Here is a 19,352-nt window from a genome sequence, read left to right as displayed (position 1 = left end):
CTCTAAGACTCGATTTTCAAATCTTATATAACCCAGCAGAACCCAGATCCAGAAGAACTCAGAGAAAAAAAAAAAAAAAAAAAAAAAAAAAAAAAAAAACCAGAAACAGATGGAGAAAAACCCAGGCCGCACGGCGGACCGCACTGCCTGGCCTAGGTCGCGCACTGGTGAGCGTGGCCTGGCCTGGGTCCCGCACCGGTGCTCGCGGCCTGGCCTGGGTCGCGCGCGCCAGATCCAGAAGAACCCATAGGAAAAAAAAAATCCAGAAAGAGATGGAGAAGAACCCAGGCCGCATGGCGGACCGCGTGGCCTGGCCTAGGTCGCGCGCGTCGATGCGCGACCCAGGCCAAGCCGCGCGCGCAGGTGCGTGACCCAGGCCAGGTCGAGCGCGCCGGTGCGCGACCCAGGCCAGGCAGCGCGGTCCACCGTGCGGCCTGGGTTCTTCTCCGACCGATCCAGGTTCTTCTGTTCTGGGTTCTTCTCTCTTTCTCTTTCTATTTTTTTTTTCTCTGGGTTCTTGATATGTTCTGGGCAGATCTGATTCTTTCTCTTTTGATCTGATTGCTGTGTTTCTGGATTTCTTAAAAAAAAAAAATTTGTGTATCTAGGCTTGCACGAGAGAGGCTTGAGAGGGGGAAGGTTTTTGGTTTGTAAATCGAGTCTTAGAGACTCGATTTCCAACTAGGCAAATATTGCCAGATCTGAGGATGAAAATCGAGTCTCTAAGAGTCGATTTATAGACTAAAATCAAGTCTTTTAGACTCGAGATGCTAGAAAATTATAATGTTTGCAAACTAAGCCTACTAACTATATACTTACAATTTTATGGCTATTTGGCCATTTTGGCCCAAAAAGAGAGTTAATCTATATTTATTGTTGGAATTGAATTATTTGATGTCCATTTTGTTTGTGTTTTGTCAAAAACTCAAAATTAACTTCATTATACAATTAAATTTTTGTAAATAATATAAATATTTTTTTTCTAATAAGTATTTTGTAAACAAAATTTAATTAAAGATGACAAATTGGCTCTAAACATGGGGTGCGCGCCCACAAATTGCAACTAACGTGATTTTATTTTTTCCAAATTTGAAATTTGAAATAGTAATAACTTCTTTTTTGGAGATAAATGATACATTTTTAACAAGTTCTTATTAATTATCACTAAATTTAAAATGGTCACTAATAAGTTCTTATTTTTTAGTTGAATTAATTGGGTTTAAGTATGACTATACAAAGCACTTTTATTGTCTCCAATTTTGTCATTTCTCACATCTACAAGCGTTTTATCAATTTGGTTACCAATTTAGAACTGAATGATTGCACTATATGGACGGAATGAGTGCTGCTAAAGCTTGATAGCAAGGATAATTTGAAAAGAAAGTATTGCCTATCCATTGAGAGCATTTGTTTCTTGGTAGGGCTTGTCAACTCACTGAAAGGCTTTGGTGATTCTTCAATTTGGTAATTTGATGTGAAAATGGCTGAGTTTGTGTTAGTGGGGAGTGTCTTGAGAAGTTTAGAGATGTTAAATAACTATAAAGGATAAGGAGAGCCAAATCTAGATTCTAGGAAAATAGAGAGCATTAAAGGAACAAAGAAAAGAGAGTTCATACTCAAGAGGTTCCACTCCCTTTGATTTTTCATTCTAACATAGCATTGGTCATTTTAACCAAACAAGACTTAGTAAGGGGAAAACCAAATTCCATGACTCTTTTTGTATTCAGGCATTTTGGGAGGATTTTCTTCTTCTTCTTTTTTGGGGGGTTGGGGGTAAAACACTGGTTTTACGCCACAACCTGACCCAATGTCTTCTCTTAAAAAAAAGGGTCATGTTTTCTATTTTTGTCTAGATGACTGACACATAGCAAATGACACATCCAAAGGTTAAAAAAACCCCATGTCAACTATGAATTTTCTCTCAATTTTTGGGTCTTTCATTCTCTCTTTCTTTCCTTCTCTCTGCCTCTTCCTAGCTATCTCTCCAACATTATCCCCGCCACCTGAACATCAGAGGCATCAAGTTCAGAACTTGGGACAAAGTGAATTCTGAAAGTTAATAGAAAACCCAAGTTCTGATCAGACTTGGGTTTGGATACTTAGGAATTAGAATCGCGCCAAACCGGCTTTGATTCAAAATAGATCCTTGGCTTAAAAAAGCAGAAGGTGTGGGTTTTGTTATTGCATTGTCTTTCTTCTAGGTTTTGAAGAAAGACATGGATGTATATCAGCTCCAGTGGTATGGTTATTGTCTGTTTAGGGCCCTTGCATGTTTGCATAAGCAGGTAAGATACTCCTACAGTTGTACATTTAGAGAAGTCTCAAAAAGTGCGTAGCTGTAAAGGTCTTTATTTTGTAATTGCATTGAGTGGTTTACAGAGATGTTAAGCCTGGGAACTTCCTCTTCTCTTGGAAGCCAAATAAAGGCTATCTCATTGATTTCAATCTTGCCATGGTTGAGTTGCTTATCCTGCTAGTGCTGCCATACTAAAGTGAATTTTTAAAGCAATCATTCCAGTGAATTAAAAGTTAAAACATCAAAATAATCTGATGGTGTCTCTGTCTTCATTTTTTATTTTTCATAGGGATTTGCAAAGCAACTACACTATTGGAAGTAAAGCTCTGCCATTTTAATCCTTATAAGTTTTATTGGGATCATATTATGCAGGTCCTGTTAAGATCTCTGCATCAAGGTCCCAAGGTTCACCATTTTTTTTCTTTTTTTTTGTAGGAGGCTTTCAGCTAATAATACTGCAAAATGTATCACCATCTTTCCATCTCACCAATATTCACATGAACCTACAGGTTTGTTGCAGTTGGAAATGAACAATTCTTGGAAACATACAATGTAAGCTTTCTCAAAACAACTTTCCTTGCTATGCAGAATGTCCAAATTGCCCTGGTTATGTTATTAATTTGCATTGATTGAATATTGTTATAGCTTAAGATTTGTGTCTTTGTTAAGGCACTTTTCATAGAGGTACAGATCTCTCTGTTTCTTCCACCCACCTTCAAATCTACCTTCTTGTTTTTGTTTGTTTACTTTCACATCTTCTACTAGGTTTTTCTCAACATAAAATCTGAGAAAATTTTGGGTCTTTAACTGCTGCTAATAGTCTTTCTTTATAAGAAAATTCTGGTTGCTGTTTTTAAATTTGCTAGTTTTGCTTTGCAGATCTTTGATGGATTTTGACTAAGTTACTGAGCTTTGCTTTGATCAGTCTTAGCTTCCTTTACAATTTTGTTTTCTCACGCTTTCTGACCTTTTTTCTTTGGGTATATCTAGATGCACAAGGCAAGTATTGTTTTTTTGGGATTTGCTGGAGTGAGATGGCCGGGAGTACCATCTATATATATTGGAATTAGTAAATTTATGTTTATCTAGCAGAAGCTAGGTTAAATAGAAAATAATTAAGCTATGTGATTCTCTTGGTGCTCGATATCAAAGCCAATCTACCCATGTTTTACTTTATACATGTGCTGTGTTAGAACAAAACTCCTTAAAGGCAAGGACCTATCAAGCTACACTGCTGTGTTAATAGTCTGTTCAATCTTTGAAGGAAGCTAGAAGCTCTAGTAGTTGATTTATTGTCTGAGTTATGTGCTTTGTGTAAGCTAAGACAGCCTTGATCCGTGTTTCCTAATAATAGAATTCTGAACTATTTTATTTCAATTTATCTATAAATGTGTAGGATTAGAAGGCAAAATTTTGTTTTTAACATTGAAGTATTTTTTTATGCAGGCCTTTCCGCTGGATCTAGTACTCTTTTCCAGACAACTTAAGGTGTGTCCCTCATTGAAGATTTTTGAAAAATTTTAATCCAACTTTGTGTTTTGTGTCTTCTGCTAGTGTTTGCTTATTGTATGGTTTTTTTCATTGATAAATTCATTCATTCATTAGTTTCTCTATTTTCTTAGAGAAATAAGTTTTCCACTTGAGATAGGCTGGTAAAATGATCAAGGTGACATGTTATCAAGGAGCCAGCTTTGAGAGTAGGAATCATCAGTTGTTTGAGTATCCTTTATCAAAGAGTCTATGAGAGAAAGTTAAGTCTAATAAAATCCCAGGTATATAGCTTGTATATGTGGTTCTGTAGGGTATGGATATGTTGAAGGGTAAAAGTTTAAAAAAAAACATATGCAAACTTGCTTAATCTGCAGTAGTTTATTAAATTCGGCTTCAAAGAAATGCTGTTGAATTTAGCAGCAATGTCATGGAGGCTATCCTGCTTTTGATTAGAAGAAACAATGCTCAAGTTGAGTTTGTGAAGAGAGTGAAAAATTTGTTAGTGAATAGTTTTATGTAGTTATTCTTTGGAGCTCTGTCTTGATTATCTTTAAGTATGGTTTAATGTTGCTATTTATTTCGCTGATTGCTCTGTTTACATGTCAACTTCATTTTATGCATGGAGTGATCCTCACTTATCTATTATTGCTGCAGATACCTTGTTCCAGCTGATTTGACTGTTGGGCAGTTTGTTTATGCATGTTGTCCAGAAAAGGATTAAGCTCGGTTCTGAGAAGGCTATTTTTGCATAAATCTAACAAATCACTTGGGGCAATATCTTTTGTTTATAATAAGGATAGGGAATTGTGGTTCTGAAAACTATTAGTTCAGTTCTTCAGCTAAATGGATTTATCTTCTATATTTGTATTTGGTTATGGTACACTTGACTTTTGATATATTTGGTTGTATACATTAGACTTTTGATATATTCAGTCGTAGTGTTTGAGTATATTTCTGGCCTACGCATTCATCCTATTTAAATTACACTCATTTCGTTTTGGCTGAGTATATTACTGTCACTACAACAAACTTGAGTTTTTTCAACATATTTTTATCTACGGTCACTAAAAAATTTTAATAAAAACCTTAAACTTCTACGGTTATACACAACTGTTGAGTAAAATAAAGAAATTCACATATTTATTTCCACAGTTGGCATAACTGTTGAAACATGTGTTAAAAAAAAAATCCACAATTAACATAACTGTTGAAATAAATGTTAAAAAAAATGAATAAATAGGGAAAATTTATATCAACAGTCGGATAAAGGTAGAAAAAATAAATTAAATATTTTATCAACAGTTATAAAATATTTTATCAACACTAAAGCTATGCTAGTACTTGCCACCTTCTATTTAGTCATGTTTTGTAAGGTCATTTTTATAATCATTCATAAATTGGAAGGTCTTCTTTTTTCTAATACATTAGAGAATACATTCAGTGTTTCACTTTCACTAATACTGAAAATTAGCCTATTAATAGCAAGATATTGCTTCAATACATTATGGAATGCTCATAATTAACAACTAACAATGCTAGCTTATACAAACTTCTCATATATATATTTAGGGCATGCAGCCATTACATAATCAAACACACACAAACAGGCGTACTACTATTACATACCGAGCTAACTAGGAAAAAGAAAAGAGACTTACACAACTGCCTGAACTCCCTCAACCTCAAGGGCTCCCGCTCCAACCGCCTCCACCTCCAACTCCTGGCTCTCGACATCGCTCAATGCAACGTCTAGTACTTCTGGCGCCTCCTCCTCCCCAGGTGGTGGTGGTGGTGGGCCTCTAGCTCCCCCATTAAGCTTCTTCTTGAGCAAGCAGAGGAAGACAATGACAATTGCTAGAACCACGACGAGGATGACCAAGATCGACAGGAAGATGATAGCCAGGGTGCTCAAGGTGCCCTTCTTGTGAGAAGGATTAGTGGGAATGAGTGGAATGTTAGTTGTTGTCGGGGACCCGATTGGTGCATCAGTGAAAGGAGAAGAGGTGTTGGGTAGGATTGACATTTTCTTGAGAGTGAAGAGTGATTTAGAGGGAAGAAGGGTACGTAGTTGCATGCAAATGCAAAAATAAAAAATTCCTTCCTTTTTCTTTTCCTTTCTTTTTCGGCGCCGCAGATCGAGGAGAAACAGAAACCTAGAACTAAATGTACGAATGGTTTCGTATTTAAAATGTTATTTTTTTTTAATTTAACACATTTTTCTAACTATATTGTTAGTTAGCAGATGTTTCGGAAACTTTTTAGGAAACTAGCATCTTTTAAAACTATTTAGAAAACTAACATTCTGAAACTATTTAGGAAACTAACATCTTGAATCTCTTAACTCTCGGTTTGTTTCAATGTAAAATATTTACAGGAAAATATTTTTATTTTACCGTGCTTAGTAGTGTATATGAAAATGTTATGTAAAATATTTTTCAGTATTTAAAACAACTTAAAAAATAATAATAATAAAAACTAGTAAAAATTTCAAACATTTTTTTTTTTAACTTCCAAAAAATACATAGAGACAGACAGATGAGGGATCATTAGAGCTAGTAAAATCGGTTTGATGTGGCGTACATGCCAACAATATGATGTATAAAAGCATTGAGCAGCACATAAATTCTTTGGTCCACTCTCTCAAATCCAACTCTTGACTTCTTACTTTTCTTAAGATTTTAGAAACCATGTAGGGAAACTTAAAAACAAATGAATTTTATAATTTTTTTTTTTTTTGGTTTTCTAAGCTTCTCCCATTACCCATTACCCATTCCTAGAACAAACAAGCAAGAAACAAATCATTTACAAATTGGAATTTAAGAATCTTCATTGAAAATCAATTTGAGCAATGACAAACAGTGTCATGTACCATCTTGCATTATACATTGGAGTGCCATAAATCTAGTAGTACACAACCAATATTGGCTTAGCACATCTACAATAAATTGTGAAAGAAAATAAGATTTAATTACCAAAAATAAAAAGTTTAAGTTTGTAACAAAAGTTTTCCCATGATGCACCTCAGTCTTAGGTGGTAGGTTTAAACCTAAAAATATCTTATTGTACCAAATTAGTTTGCTTGCAAAGAGTGTCGTTTCATGTAATTCTGAGCCTCAATGACAGAATTTGCTATTATCTACTACCTTAAATGAAAAAGTAAATCATCTTGCCAAACTTAGTTTAGAGAATCCTATTATGATTGGCTTTGATAACAAGAAGATATAATCTGTATTATCATTTGAAGGATACAAGTAACATGTTGGAAACCATGTTAAATCTGGGGGAGGATACAAATAACTAGTTTCTTTGGAATGCCCAATATTGAAAAAATATCAGCTTTGAAAATTATTTGAACTAGGGTCATTTAATTGTGACCAATATGATGGAATTGGGACCATCTACAAAACTTCTTATGGTTCTTGCATTAAATCTACGTTTTTTTAGTAACATAATGTTTTCAATAAGTTTTAGCTCAAATGACACCCTGTAAGCACTAAGTACAAGATGATGGGTAATGTGGTGGGTTGAGAGTGTGTGTTACTTACCAGTTAAAAGATAATAAAAGCATTAAATTAGAACCTGTATTAAATAAGAGGGATGGATATAAGTTTCTCAAGCATGCGATTTTTTTTTTTTTTTTTGAGAGAGAGAGTTTCAACCTATGGCGTCCGCTTCTGATAATAGCTTTTTATTATCAGACCAAAACACCAATCAGTTTTGGTGTAGGCAGGAATTAAACCTCAGATCTCTTATACAACCATCAGAAACTTTACCAGTTAAGCTAACTGGAACCCACAAGCATATGATATTTAAATCCACAAATTTCATGCCTATCTACCTACATTTTCCACCCTTAAATTCATGCATAACATGTATGTATGTATTTGCATATGTGTTTATTTTTTATAAAGCACTAATTTGAAAGTTCTCTGTTTTGCAAAGAACCTGCTTGTTTACAAAATTTAGATGGCTTTCTGTGTCTCATTCTTGGTTCTTTCTTTCCCTTTTAATTGTTATCTTCTAAGAGAAAAATTTGCACTCTGGCACTGGCTTTTAGGTTTATATACGAGGATTGGTCCATGCCTCACACTGCAACAATTGAAGTACCGTACTATTGGGTTGAACACTGCTTCCAATCACCTCCTAAAGATGAATTGTAGTTTTTAAGCAATGACTTGTGCATAGTGCTAACTTCTAACACACCAAATTAGCCTTTCATTTGCTAAAAATAAATGATACTTCAATATTCAGCAGAAAATAGACGATAGAAGTTTCATTTATTTTTGATGTAATGTTCAGAGTTTACATTCTAGATTCTACATTGGTGTATGATAGATATTAGAATTATTAACAAAAATTTTTTGTTTACCTTTCTACCTTTGGGTTTGGGAACTATTTGATGTAATGCAACAAGAAATTCTGTGTCCTTGTTTACGTTATTATGAGAAGCGAAAAAAAAAAAAAAAAAAAAAAAAAAAAAACAACAACAACAACAACGCTAGTTTTAAAACATATCATATGGGACAATTATTCTGAAGCGTAAAGATTCAAATCTATCATATCTATATTTCTTTGAAGCGAAAATCATCAAGAGTGGTTTCTTAAAAATAAATAAATAAAAAATAATAATAAAAAAGAAGCATTAATGCAATTCTGCTCACAGTACATAATTGTCCTTTACAATTGACCAAAAAACAAAAGGCTCCCCAATATTCATGGTAAAACCAAACACAAAGAGGGCTAAAACCCAAAAAAATCAAGACAATAAAAAAGAGGATATGAAGGTTGATGCTTCTCTAAACAGTTAGTACTTAGCACATAACAGGGATGCTATAATCATCCCATCTTTTTAGTCAAGCTTCACCGTTCAGCCTCTCCCTCTGCAACCAGAACACACAACTCTGAATCAAGCATCTCATGTATATCAAGATTCAGAGAGCTACTCAGGTTCATGGTATCCATGATCACTTCGATGGCTATATTGAAGCCTAAAATAGATAATACCTGGACAACATTTGCAATCCTACATATGCTCTGCCTTGTCTCTAACAGAGTGTATGTTTGTTCTTGCTCTTCAAAACTAATGGAATTTTTATTAGATTTAATATATTTGTTCTTGCTCTTCAAGACTAATGGAATTTTTATTAGATTTAATATTCTGTTGCTCAAGTTTGCTTGCTTGATCCTCTACCATATCATCTTTGGCTTCAACATGTTCACCAACCCAAATGAATCCATTACATCCGAGTATTAACTCAACTCCGCACTGTTCTAGATGGTGGAAATGCTGCTTGCGTCTCCTCACTAGATAAAGGAGGAACTGTGAGCAGTTGACCCCTCTCAAGCTGTCATGAAAAAATTATGATCATTAACAGATAAAAGGCTATGAAACTGAACCAACCACAGACACAACAATGAAGAAGATGCTAGGAGTTATTTAGCTTGATTAATGGAAAAAAAAAAATACTGCTAGAGAACCTTTAGCTGCTTCAATTCATCATGTGAGTGAATTGATGCATCGCACACCTAGAGTCGCTCTAGAAGTAAAAACTCTAGCTCCAGAAATAAGAGTGAGGGATGGAACGCCAAATGCACTTGCTTTTTAAAATTTAGGAAACTGTATCTTATAAAACAAAATCTTTATTTCCTTGCACTACAAATTTCAACTAATAAGATATTTAATAGAAGGAACCTATCTGGAACTTTTTTGTGAGTTCCAACTGCTCTTGCTTCTTCTATGTAAAACAAGCTAGTCGACAATTATTTCCTTCTTCACGTTCTGCGTCTGAATGTAGAAGTTTATAAATTATGAAGAAGACAAACCTTGCCATACTTTTGACTTCTTGCTTGGAGGTGTAAGCCATCCTGCTGGATTCCACGGACTTCAGCCTGGGAAAAGAAGTAAAATTTGTCAAAAAAGATTGATCATTAATTCATGCTTGCTGGAATAGGTCAATGATGAGAAGTGTGTGTAAGAAATATATAAGTAGTCATAGAATAATTGAAATTCTAGACGGATTCAAAACATCCTCTAAGTTGTCTTTGAAGCCCACATTACCCATTTACCCTTCTGAATTACATCATTAGATAGCATCTTCTAATGCCATTAGAAAACATCAAACATAGGATTGTTTACCTGGTGAGCATCGTTAACAGGGATATGAAATGTGCTATTAGAATATATTTTAAACTTTTGAGGCTTTGCAGGGTACTTCTCATGTGAAGCCAATGCAAGAAACAGAGTGCCACTTAAAGATTCACAAAATCAAGCTTTATATCGACATAAACCTTTCACATATCTCTGAACTAATTGAGATGGAACTCTAAAATCTGCAATTGGAGAGCTCCTCAATTTATCAGGCAGTTCTAAATCATCATTCGAATTAAATCCCAAAGATCCAAAATCTTCAGATGATAATACAGGCTGTATCTTCTTGTCATCAAGGCCAACCATAACAGGATTCTCTAAACTAAGTTTGGCAAGATGATTTATTTTTTCATTTAAGGTAGCAGATAATAGCAAATTCTGTCATTAAGGCTCAGAATTACAAAAAACGGCACTCTATTTGCCAACAAACTCATTTGGTACAATCAGATTTTTTAAGGTTTAAACCTAACACTTAAGAATCCAATCAAAACCCATGAAAATACTACAAAAAGAAGCAAAATCCATACTAAATCAACAAAACTTATACCAATATGAACAGATTGATATCCAAAAAATAACCCAAACCCATCAAAATTTCAAAACCCAAAGTTTGGGGAAATAACTAATCAAACAATAAACAGAAATCAGAACAAACCTTGAGGTTAGGTGCAGTAGCGCTAGCTCCAGAACGACAAGTGCGGTGGTGCCAGCAGTGGGGTGGAGCTCCGGTCCGGTGGTAAGAGCAGAGGAGTAGATGGAATAGGTCTAGGCGTGTTTGATAGAGTCTGCTCTCTAATACAAGTGTGTGAGAAATATAATTGTGTGTGATAGGGTGTATGGGTTTTTCATTAAATGTATGACATGGCAAACACTGATTGGTGGCGTAAATCTGGCCTTTTACGCCAGCTCCTGACCTCATGTTTTCTCATATACTAAATTAAATCACAACTAGAATCAAAGTCCATAGTGAATGCTTTTAGCCTTTGATAAGACAGTTAAATATTTTTCTCAACCCAAAAGTGCTTCCTATAAATGCAAGGTCTTCACTGACTCCTTCAAATGCAATAACTTAGAGCTTCTCTCTCTGCTCTCTCAGCATACAGCATCAAACAAAGCTACTCTTTATGCCACTCTTATCTTTCACCATTTGGATCTTCCATGTTCCTCTGGCTTCTACTTTTAGTGGAAAGCTTTTGCTTATTGACAACACATATCCAATCTAGAAGCATGCTAGTCATTGTTTCTGGTATCAACTAGCAAAACACTTACCAATAAGCTTACTCAGAAATCAAATGTGCTAGCAGATCACTTCCACACTGTATAGACTATTGCTTGTCCTTGTAGTCCCTATTGACAGCATTATAAAAGATGGAGAATGGTTGGAGCTGGGAGCAAAAGACACTGATTAGTTAACTAATTCAAGGAATGGAACTAGCAAAACAGTTAAGGGTACAATTTAGTGGTACATCTTCATCACCTGAGACCACGGATATGTTGTTACATATGAACATACTGTTTATTCTTCTGCTTCCAGTGGGGACCTCAAATCTGTATTTAGCTAGATCACGGAACATAAATTTGGTTCACAATGCCTGAACTCATTCATAATAAAATAGAGTAACATCCTCCCCACTCCCAAAAAACAAAAGTAGTTGCATGCACACACAGAAAAAGGAGATTGGCTTCTTCTGACTACTTCTGAAGTACTTATTTTTATTGAAGTTATAGACTTTTTATTAAACATGGTTTCATGCCATAAACTTAAATTTCTCTCCAAAATAACTTGGAACTACATATCTACTTCACCTGTTAATTCATCCCTTTCTAATTCTAAGGGTAAAATCCACTCCAATCTCTATTCAGTCATAAATATTAAATACCAAATATCATTATAAGATCATATTTAAACAAATCCTATTACTAAGAAGCAGTAAAAAAAGAACCCTAATAACAATTCAAAACCAAGATAAAATCAAACTCATATACATTTAATATAAAATATCCAACAATAAGAACAAAATTTTACAATTTCCACAAAACCCACATGAGCAAACCAATTAAACAACAAAATACAATACAGAGTCAATCAAAACCTATAAAGAAGAAGAATAAATTACCAGGGCAGTGGTTGGCATCAAAAGCCTTGACAGTGAAAGGCCCATCAGGATCATCCACAACCACCGGCTGCCCAATTTCAATTTCCACAAACAATGAATCATTAAACTGCACAAACCCCACAAAATACCAATCTAGACGTAGTACTGTAAGGAAGAATCTTGTATCATGGGAAGCTAGTTTCCATCTTCCTAAAGGAAAGCCATTTCATACAAAAAGAGTGAATGGACAAAAAATGATGATTAACAAGAAAATATCAACAAACTCAGAATTAAACACTGAAATGTTTCACCATCCTTGTTCATTATCAAATGGTCTAAAGATGTGTTTAATTTCAAAAAAAAAAAAAAAGACTCCGGCACAATGCTTATTTTTCCTAGGACCATTTTGTTAAAGGCCAAAATAAACTGATTATGATAAAATTATAGTATTATACAGAATTATTATATACAGGAGAGTTATCTCAGCCCCTTACTGAATGGATGTTTAAATAAGTAAAAAATATCATCTTAAAAAAGTATCATTTTGTTTGTGGCAAGGCAATGATTAAGAATATAGTCACTCAATAGGTCACCACGCACCATCTAAGTGCTGCATCCATGGAATTATCATTTCTTCCCAAAATATCAGCATTTTTAAATAAAAGAAGAAATAGACAACTACAGTCAAAAGTTATAATTAGTCTACAATAAGCAATAATCAGATATACCTCCAGGGATACTCAGTTTCACAGAAGCGAGAGATTCCATTCATGGATGAAAAGGGGTCAATATGAACTTACTGCTCATTCGTATTGTTTGGAAGATGACCTACCAAAAAAATCAATGCTCAAAATTTTGCCAGAAAAGCATAATCTATTCTTCTCTTTTATTCTGAGGGAATATAGAAAACATCCCAAATCTTTTCGCTTGAGAAACTAATCAAACAGATTGTAAAGCCTGAATCTCAAACAAGAGTACATGTCATACTTGTTATCAGATCCGTGGTTTCACAGATCTGATAATCAAACAATATTTGTACATATTAGCACCCAATTAGGGATGGCCAAAAATATGAGCCAAGAAATGCACCTTGTGTTTTTATGTAAGGATTGTTATTCCAACTCAAGCAGTGTGAGTTTCATGAAAGGCATTTTTATGTGCATTTTATGCAATTCTACTAAATTTATTTATGGTTGCTTTTCCGGGTTGGTGTTCTCTCCTATTTCTTTCCATAAGTTTTTAGATGCTCCGTATTTTATTTTATTTTTATAAGAGACGCTCTGTATTGCAAGAGGTAATCCTATCTGTCTCTTTAACCTGCTCATTTTTTAGTATAATTCCTGTGTACCTCAGCTGCATTCCTTTTGGTGCTAATTAGTTGATTCCATATCAAAACAAAAGTCCAACTCCAAGCCCATAATTATGTTAATTTTTAAGAGAGAGAGAGAGAGAGAACATACCAATCTGGTGCAAATCTTTCAAAGCATGACCACTTGAATAATTGTCGTAGGAAGCCATGAACATTATGATGGTGCACCCTAGGCTACAAAATAGAAAATGAGCACAAGTGGAGAAACTTCATCTTTCACCCAAATTGTTTGTCCACCTTCAGAAATGAAACTTACACATTAAAACTCAAGTTTAAAAATATAATTTTTCAAAAACACCCTCAGTAAGTTGTAGTTTCTCAAAAATTTGTAATGAAAGGGGAGATATTTTCTTGCATAATATAAGAAAGGGAAGTTAAGTAAAATGACAGAATCCTGTACATCAACCTTCCAAAATAGGACATCCATGAATGGTAGTGAAAAACAAAATTGAGACATAAGACTGAATTGCTATCCAGAGAACAAAATTTCAGTGCACTGTTTAGTAGCTCAGAAACGGAAATGTTTCAAAATTGTTTCAGAAACATCATGGAAGCAGTGAAAATGCATAAGAAAAATTATAGGACTATGTAAAACACACTAATTACAAGTAAAGACAACCGTATCAAATTTGCCATAAAATTTCTTTCTTTCTTCTTTTTTTTGTTTCTTTTGATACTTTGTCAGGGGTGGGTTCTATCTTTTTCTTTGTTGAGCCAAAATCATTCGAATTTTCTGTTGAAGGGGGTACTTTTTACTTATTAAGTATTTATGAGAGAGGCAGAGATTCATTACAATCAGTGTTCATGGGCAAAGAGATTATTATCTATGATGGAGGACTTTATTTCCACTGAGTCTCCTGGACACTTTGCACAAACCGTCAGAGATGGAGGGACATTTTTTATTCTACAATTGAGTTCCAATGCACATAGCTCTTATCTTATGATTTCAGAACTTTTACATGGCCATTGGAAAGGTTTCATAGTGGTACCGGAAGGAAAATTGGGTAGTGGTTGGAGAGGCTTTGGATTTCACTTGAGGAAGGCCGCTGCTCCTCCGGAGACTGCCCCCCAAAGAATCTATCTGGGATTGAACATAAAGCCTCCAAATCATTTGTGAAAGACCGACGAGTTGAATCCAAAATACACAGGCTGGCAGTGGCGAACAATGTTAGTGGAGGAAATGTCTCATAATGGTATATGTTTATATTAGATCTTGTATAACTGTTACGGTTGTTTACAATTGTTTATTTATTTATATATTTATAAATATTGATTAATATTCTTCAGGCTTATTTTCAACTAGTTGCTAACCCATGCAATGCACAGGAAAATTTAGAAAAATATTCAAGAAATTCAATTTTTTTTAATTCATCTTCCTCTAGATTGATGAAAGCTATAAGATTAATTCCTAATATTCATGTACTTAAACAGAAAGTTTAAATGGTTAAATGTTACAAGTTCGATGAATCCATAATCATAACCTTTAAAAATACTTCATTCCGGACTTACAAAAGTAAATTTATGAATCTTTACTCCTCCTTTTCGGCAAGAACAATTATTTCCAAATGCTGTTTCTCATTATTGGTACATTTTGTAGTTGGAAAAGAGATGCAAATCTAATGTTTAGTTCATATTGCAAAGTTACATGCTACTTATAATTTGTTTCTAAATATTTGAAGAGTGATCTGTTTAATGAGGCATGTTATATAAACTAATTCATTAAAAAAAAAGTCAAATATTTCTTGAAAATTTAATTGGTTGAAAACACAATCGGTGCTATCTAACAAATTTCCACTTTGAATTCATTAAGTTTGATTAAAATGCAAAGCCCCATTTAAGACTAACAGGTATTTGCTAAACTATCTAGCCATGCAACTATATAAGTTGATAGTGTATATATTGTATGCGAAAATGTGGATATGCATACACAATAACACATAGAATTAAAATACAAATTTTGTGTTCCTACTTCTCTATAAAATCTAAAAGGGAATAAAAACCAACATCAAAGTTGAATAAAAATGTATTTGAAAGCATAATGTAAAAGACATTTCTTATTAACTAATATCCCAAAATTTTAAGGAACATCTCAAGTAGTTTAGTAGCTAAACATAGCTTTTAGTAACTATAGCATTCAAAAAGAACTTTCAATATCTAGCCTAATTTACAATTTTTTTTTCATTAAGTAGCCTAATTTACATACATGACAACTTAGCAACTAAGAGAAGGCTTCCACTGAAACTTCTATGGCACCATCAAACCCCAAACTTGTCAACATGCGATAATAGCCTTGCCTTTGAGACATTTGTGACACTTGCTCTCAACCAAAATGGTTCCTCTTTCCTTTAGATTCAATTTTTCCACCATGTTCTATAATAAGTTACATACAATCATCATAGAACTCCTAATCATAACTTGAGGCAAGTTTTCATAAAACTCCAATTTATGGTTTATTCCACTCTATCTATGTGTAGGAATGCACCATTAGGTACACAATTCAATGTAAACATTCGTCTCTAGTCTAGAAAAAAAAAAGATAAATAATCATCAACTGAATTATTTCCATTTAAAACAAATTTTGGATGCATGTTTGATTCAATAACTCAGTAAAAAAATTAATTAATAGGAGTTTCTTTGAATATCTTATGTTGAACCTATAACTATAGATAGAATCTATATAAGATTTCAAAGAAACTATTACGCATTTACAGCTTAATATAAAGGAAAAACAACAAACCTTGAGATAGAAGACAGGTGGCCTATTATCTTTGTCTAAGTCCCCTCACATCACCATTCACATCCAGCAAATCAATATGAACTACAAAACACAAACATAGAAAACTCATCAAATTTTCCCCAGAAGTAAAACAATAGTACAAATACAAAATAAGTTTGTCACCGAATCCTTAACAATGAAACAGTAAGCAACGAAAATTAATAAATCAGAGAGAGCTTTAAAAAAGAGCATCAAGAACTCTCATTTCCACCTTCATGTCTGTGTATTGAATTGATGTTAGTTGCATTGAAAACTATTCATAAAATAAAAACCCGTAAACAATTCATCTAAAATAAGAAAATTGTGTTATTTCAATTTCATTTAACAAATCAAACAGCAAAACTATATTAGGGGAAGGAAAAGAATTGAAACAAAAACATGCCAACAAGCTACCCAGATGTTCATGGCCTTCATGTTGGACTTAAGTTGTTCATGGCTTTCTTGTTAGACTCAAGTTGGCTTCCTAGACAGTAAAAGTTTATAAAATTTTCACACTATTACATTCCCCAAAATTCACCAAATTTGAAACAATATTCTAACTGCAAAATTTATGTACTGATACCCCAATAACTTGCTAAAAATTTAAAAATTAACAAAATCAAAATTCTTTCATTAAAAAAAAAAAAAAAAAAAAAAAAAAAAAAAAAAAAAACCTTTTTGGGTAAACTCTATAAAATAAGCAAATTTAAGAGGAAGAGAGAGAGATTTATCGTGCACAAAATCCCCAAGTTCCTCGAGCCCTAAGGAACTTATAGCTAAAAATTATAAAAATTGAAACCCAAAAAAAAAAAAAATAGAAGTAAAAATCTCATAATATTTAACTTCTCCAACTAACATACATATATAGTAGTACGCTCTTTTGGAGCCAAAAAAGAACAAAGGAGAAAAAAAAACTTCAAATGTAGTAATTAACAACTCAACAAGTAGCAAAACTACCAAATTGACATAGAAGATAGATGTACATACAACAAAGTCACATGTATTATGGCTACAGTCTAAGCTTCAGATCATAAACTATCCACTATAGCATGACAGGAATAATGTACACCACATATGGAGATTGACATGCAAGCTGCAGTTATTTAAAAACAATGAATCTTGATATGTTCCTTCTTCACAATGCTAGCCTACACAAGGAAGGTGGAAACATTCTTCCTCTCATCTCCCTGAAGTTGTATAACCTCAACTTGATATAAGCCTAATAAAAATATTAAAATAATCACAGATTGGAGCACAGAATTTTATTTTTGGGTGAGGATCAGGCCGAAAGAACCTAAACCCAAGATTATTTTTGGGTGAGAAAATAATTGCAGACCATAAACTCAATACCCAAAAAAGGCTCCAGCACAAAATAAAAGCTAAAGTAGGAACACAAAATCCCTGAGCTTTTCTCTACAACCAACGACAACTAAAAATACAAAAAATTGCAGATTATAAACTCAATACCCAAACAAGAAAACATAGAAGAATTAACCTTAAAAATTTTAAATATACATAGAAAATAAAATTTAAGTATACCTTGACAGCTCGTACAAAGGAGGCAGCTAACAACTCCTTGGCATTAAAGTTGACGGTGGCCTTGAACCTAGGCCTATGGTCGGACCAATTTGCCTCTCGCAAAAGGATATGGATAGGAAATGGAGTGTTGATTGAATTATTGAAATACAAAAGAGAGAGCAATGCGTCCAATAATTGAAATTAGCAAAACCCACTACAGGGCTGCAAACCCATCAATCTAAGCAAATCATTCAGAAGAAACACTCCCAAACGAAACATGAACAAAGGTGAAATACCTGAAGTGAATAATCCACATTCTATCAGTACTTTTGAGCTCTTCTTCAAATATGTTGTTTTCTGATTCAATTAAATGAGGAGTTTTGAAACCGTGAAAGATAAGAAGAGAAAAAGGAGGGGAGATAGTGATGAGGTATGAAGGAGTGATTCACTTAAATAAGGAGAGGAAGAGACAAAGGACGGAAGAGAGAGGTTGGTGTTAGAAAGTCGAAGGTCTAAAGTATTGAATCTGTCTTTAGAAGAGAGAGAGGTTGGCGTTAGTTATGCTGAAGGTCTGAAGAAGAAGAAAGGGTTGGCATTTAAAAGAATAATAATGGGTTGGGTTTGGGCTTAATGGGGGACAGCAACGTAATATTCAATTTGGGCTTTATGGTGAACATATGGCTGGAAATCATTTTCTTTTTAATAGTATTTTAAAATCAGGGAAAATTTTAGTAAAAGTATTATAGAATTATAGGAGAAATCCAAGAAAAAAAATTTGGAAATACATGGCGACTAATGTAGCTTAACGGGAGCGTAGCAACATTAAATGCTATGCTTCAGCTTTTAGTAATTTTTTTTTTTTTGATAAGTAAGAAAGATATATTATAAAAGCTACCTCATGAAAACACAAGGCAGAACAGAAATTACAGAGAAGGAAACAAACAAAAAGAGAGGAGAAGAATAAAAAGAAAACAAACGGAGACAACACAAAGCAAATTAATTACAGAGAAGAGAACTAAGGAACATAGGGATAGAATCACTAGAGGTGAGTCCCCAAGCCCTAGACCAATCAAAAAGAGAACCACTAAAGTAAGCGAGCAGCTGGTCATCAGACTTGTCCCTATCCTCAAAAGTACGCCAATTACGCTCCCTCCAAATACACCACATTAGGCACAACGGAGCTAGATTCCAAACGCCAGAAGAATGCTTTCCAAACCAACTCCACCAACCTAAAAGCATATCTACAACAGATCTTGGCAAAACCCAAGAAATCCCAAAGGATCTAAAAACCATGCTCCACAACAAATAAGCTTTGTCACAATGGAGAAGCAAATGATTCACCGACTCCCCATTACAACGGCACAAAATGCACCAATCTACAAAATCAAATTCTCTATACCGCAAAATATCTCCTGTAAGAATCTTCTCCCAAGCCGCAGTCCAAACGAAGAAGGAGACGTGAGTAGGAGCCTTAACCTTCCAAATACCTTTCCAAGGAAAGGTAATAGGCAAGGAGCTTCGGAGCTTATTGTAGAACGAGCGGATGTCAAAAACCCCTTTCTTCGTCAATTTCCAAACCATGCGGTCTCCTTGCTCAGATTGAGGTAAGTTAGAACCCATGATTTGAAGGAAATCATCCACCACACCCGTCTCCCAATCATTTGGATTCCTAAGTAAAA

The 19,352-nt window shown here is 34.2% G+C and overlaps 2 long non-coding RNA genes across 5 annotated transcripts; one reads left to right on the top strand and one right to left on the bottom strand.

The window, feature by feature from the left end:
• The first annotated feature begins 2,729 nt into the window (after window positions 1-2,729).
• On the top strand, window positions 2,730-4,648 carry LOC126723423 (uncharacterized). Its single transcript, XR_007654294.1, has 3 exons — window positions 2,730-2,848; window positions 3,743-3,784; window positions 4,442-4,648. It is a non-coding gene; the product is annotated as an uncharacterized LOC126723423 (long non-coding RNA).
• Window positions 4,649-8,433: 3,785 nt separating this feature from the next.
• On the bottom strand, window positions 8,434-18,477 carry LOC126723420 (uncharacterized). Of its 4 annotated transcripts, none has more exons than XR_007654289.1 (9): window positions 17,695-18,477; window positions 16,138-16,218; window positions 13,492-13,574; window positions 12,760-12,859; window positions 12,053-12,241; window positions 11,413-11,493; window positions 10,591-11,320; window positions 9,611-9,676; window positions 8,434-9,132 (listed from the first exon to the last, which is right to left on the bottom strand). It is a non-coding gene; the product is annotated as an uncharacterized LOC126723420 (long non-coding RNA). The 4 variants fall into 4 exon arrangements; XR_007654290.1 differs by having other exon boundaries at window positions 12,053-12,119; window positions 13,492-13,637; window positions 17,695-18,474; XR_007654291.1 differs by having other exon boundaries at window positions 12,053-12,119; window positions 13,492-13,569; window positions 17,695-18,471.
• Window positions 18,478-19,352: the final 875 nt, after the last annotated feature.

Source organism: Quercus robur, chromosome 4 (genome assembly GCF_932294415.1).
Source record: "Quercus robur chromosome 4, dhQueRobu3.1, whole genome shotgun sequence".
Classification (NCBI taxonomy): Eukaryota; Viridiplantae; Streptophyta; class Magnoliopsida; order Fagales; family Fagaceae; genus Quercus; species Quercus robur.
Note: the sequence above shows the minus strand (reverse complement) of the source record. Positions and strands in the feature narration are given on the sequence as shown.